Genomic DNA, 4,512 nt, shown 5'->3' with positions numbered 1-4,512 from the left:
TGACGAGTTGATGGGTGCTGACAAGTTGATGGGTGCAGCACACCAACATGGTACAATTATACATATGTAACAAACCTGCACGTTGTGCACATGTATTGTAGAACTTAAAGTATAATAATAATAATAAAAAAAATAAGTTAGAGTGCTACCTAGGTTAAAAAAGAAAGAGAAGATTCAAATAAGTACAATCAGAAAAGACTAACATAACATTACAACTTATTTAATGGAAATATGAAAGATTTTTGGATACTATGAAGAATTCAATGCACACAAATTAAAAAATATATATAGAAAATGAAAGTATTCCTGGAAACACACCATCCCCCAAGATTGAATCAGGAAGACAGTGAAACCTCGAACAGCCCAATATTGAGCTCTGAGATGGAATTGGTAATAAGAAACCTACCAATCAAAAAATGTCCTGGAGTAGATGGATTCACAGCCAAATTCTACCAGATATACAAAAAAGACATGGTACAAATACTACTGAAACTATTCTAAAAAATGGAGGAGGAAGGACTCCTGTCTAACTCATTCTATGAAGGTTTCATCACCGTAATACAAAAATCTGGCAGAGAGACGCCAGAAAATAAAAACTTCAGACCAATATCCCTGATTAACATAAACTCAAAAATCCTCAATAAAATTCTAGCAAAGCAAATCCAGCAGCACAACAAAAATTTAACTCATTGTGATCAAGTAGGGTTTATTCCTGGGATGCAAGATTAGATCAACATATGCAAATCATTTAATGTGGTTCACCACATAAACAATTAAATGTAAAAACCATGTGATCATTCCAATAGATGCAGAAAAATAACTTTTGGTATAATTGAACACCCCTTCTTTATACTTATTCCCAACAGACTAGGCATCAAAGGAACATACGTCAAAATAATAAGAGCCATCTATACCGAACACACAGGCAATGTCACACTAAATGGGCAAAAGCTGGAAGCATTCGTCCTGAGATCTGAAACAAGGAAAGGGTGCCCACTCTCACTACTCCTGTTTGACATAGTACTGGAAGTCCTAGCCAGAGCAATCAGAGAAGAGAAAGAAAAGGCTTCTAAATAGGAAAAGAAGTCAAGCTGTCTCTGTTGTTGATATGATCTTATGCTTAGAAAACGCTAAAGACTTCACCAAAATCCTACTAAAACTGATAAACGATTTTAGCAAGGTTTCAGAATACAAAATCAATGTAGTAAATCGGTAGCATAATAATGTCCTGGTTGAGATTCACACAGTCCCATTTACAATAGTCACAAATAAAATGGACTACTTAGGAATACAGCTAAACAAGGAGGTGAAAGATCTCTACGAGAACTGCAAAACACTGCTGAAAAAACCAGAAATGGTACAAATAGATGAAAAAAATTCTGTGTTCGTGGATTGGAAAAATCAGTATTGATAAAATTGCCATGCATCCAAAAGCAGTTTACAGATTTAACACTATTCCTACCAAACTACCAAAGATATTTTTCAAAGAATTGGAAAAAAAAAAAAAACTATTTTAAAATTCATATGTAACCTAAAAAGAACCTGAATAGCCAAAGCAATGCTAAGCAAATAGCATCCAGAGATATCACAGTATCCTCACTTAAAACTATATTAAAAAGCTACAGTCACCAAAACAGCATGGTACTGGTACAAAAACGGACACATAGACCAATGGAACAGATCAGAAAACTCAGAAATAAAGCCACACACATATAGCCATCTAATATTTTTCAAGGCCAACAAAAATATGCAATGGGGGAAAGACTCCCTATTTAATACATGGTGCTGGGATAACTCACTAGCCATGTTTGTAAGACAGAATCTATACACTTATATTTCACCATAGGCAAAACCTAACTCAAAATAGATAAATATTTAAAATGTAAGACCTCAAACTATAAAACATTCGAGATGAAAACCTAAGAAATACCCTTCTCTATATTGACCTTGTCCCCCCACCCCCCCCCAAAAAAAAAAAAACGTAGTCAACTCCCTAAAGCTATTGCAACTAAATGAAAAATTGACAAGTGGGACTTAATTAAACTAAAGACCTTTTGCAAAGCAAAATAAACCATCAACAGAATAAACAGGCAACCTACAGATTGGGAGGAAATATTCATAAACCATGCATGCAATAAAGGTATAATATCCAGAATCTATAAGAAACTTAAGCAAATCAACAACTAATAAACAAATAACCCATTAAGAAGTGACCAAGAGACATGATCAGACATTACTCAAAAGAAGATAGACAAGTGGCCAACAAATATTTGCAAAAATGCTCATCAGGATCAAGTTCACAAATAGCAATATTAGCCGTAAATGTAAACGGGCTATATGCCCCAATTAAAAGACACAGACTGGCAAATTAAATAAAGAGCCAAGACCCATTGGTGTGCTGTATTCAGGAGACTCATTGCACATGCAAAGACACACATAGGCTCAAAATAAAGGGATTGAAGAGTATTTATCAAGCACATGTAGAGTAAAAAAAAGCAGGAGTTGCAATTCTAGTCACTGATAAAACAGACTTTAAGCCAACAAAGATGAAAAAAGACAAAGGAGGGCATTACATAATCGTAAAGGGACCTCTGTACCAAGAAGAGCTAACTATCCTAAATATATATGTACCCAATACAGGAGAACCCAGATTAATAAAGCAAGTTCTTAGAGACATACAAAGAGACTTAAAGAGTCCTATACCATAATAGTGGGAGACTTTAACACCCCGCTGTCAATATTTGACAGATCAACAAGACAGAAAATTAACAAGAATATTTAGGACTTGAACTCAGCTCTGGACCAAGTAGACCTAATAGATAGCTACAGAATTCCCCACCCCAAATCAACAGAATATACATTCTTCTCAGCATCACATTGCAGTTATTCTAAAATTGACCAAATAATAGGAAGTAAAACACTCCTCAGACAATGCAAAAGAATGGAAATTATAACCAACAGTCTCTTAGACCACAGTGCAATCAAATTACAATTCAGGATTAAGAAACTCACTCAAAACTGCACAACTACATGGAAGGTGAACAACCTGCTCCTGAATGAGTACTGGGTAAAGAAATTAAGGCAGAAATAAATATGTTATTTGAAACCAGTGAGAAAAAAGACACAATATACCAGGATCTCTGGGACACAGCTAAATCAGTGTTTAGAGGGAAATTTATAGCACTAAATGCCCAAAGGAGAAAGTAGGAAAGATCTAAAATTGACACCCTAACATCACAATTAAAAGAACTAGAGAAGCAAGAGCAAAGTAATTCTAAAGCTAGCAGAAGACATGAAATAACTAAGATCAGAGCAGAACTAAATGGGACAGAGACACACAAAAAGCCCTTCAAAAAAATAAATGAATCTAGGGGCTGGTTTTTTGAAAAGACTAACAAAATAGGTAGACTGCTAGCCAGACTAATAAAGAAGAAAAGAGGAGAATCGAACAGACACAATGAAAAATGATAAAGGGGATATCACTACTGATCCCACAGAAATACAAACTACCATCAGAGAATACTTATAAACACCTTTACGTAAATAAACTAGGAAGTGTAGAAAAAATGGAAAAATTCCTGGACACATAAACCCGCCCAAGTCTAAACCAAACCTGGAAGAAGTTGAATCCCTGAATAGGCCAAGAAGAAGTTCTGAAATTGAGGCAGTAATTAATATCCTACCAACAAAAGAAAAGCCCAGAACTAGATGGATTCACAGCCAAATTCTACCAGAGGTACAAAGAGGAGCTGGTACCATTCCTTCTGAAACTATTCCAAACAATAGACAAAGAGGAACTCCTCTCTAATCCATTTTATGAGGCCAGCATCATCCTGATACCAAACCCTGGCACAGACACAACAAAAAAAGAAAATTTCAAGTCAATATCCTTGATGAACATCATTGTGAAAATCCTTAATAAAATACTGGCAAACTGAATCCAGCAGTACATCAAAAAGCTCATCTTCCACAATCAAGTCGGCTTCATCCCTGGGATGCAAGGCTGATTCATCATACACAATTCAATAAATGTAATCCATCACTTAAACAGAACCACTGACAAAAACCACATGATTATCTCAATAGATGCAGAAAAGGCCTTCAATAAAATTCAACACCCTTTCATGCTTAAAACTCTGAATAAAGTAGGTGTTAATGGAACATATCTCAAAATAATAAGAGCTATTTATGACAAACCCACAGCCAATATCATACTGAATGGGCAAAAGCTGGAAGCATTCCCTTGGAAAACCGGCACAAAGATAAGGATGCCCTCCCTCACCACTCCTATTCAACATGGTGTTGGAAGTTCTGGCCAGGGCGATCAGGCAAGAGAAAGAAATAAAGGGTATTCAATTAGGAAAAGAGGATGTCAAATTGTCTATATTTGTAGATGACATGATTGTATACTTAGAAAACCCCATTGTCTTAGCCCAAAATCTCCTTAAGCTGATAAGCAACTTCAGCAAAGTCTCAGGATACAAAATCAATGTGCAAAAATCACAAGCATTC

Source organism: Mandrillus leucophaeus, unplaced genomic scaffold (assembly GCF_000951045.1).
Source record: "Mandrillus leucophaeus isolate KB7577 unplaced genomic scaffold, Mleu.le_1.0 Scaffold2013, whole genome shotgun sequence".
Taxonomy (NCBI): domain Eukaryota; kingdom Metazoa; phylum Chordata; class Mammalia; order Primates; family Cercopithecidae; genus Mandrillus; species Mandrillus leucophaeus.
Note: the sequence above shows the minus strand (reverse complement) of the source record.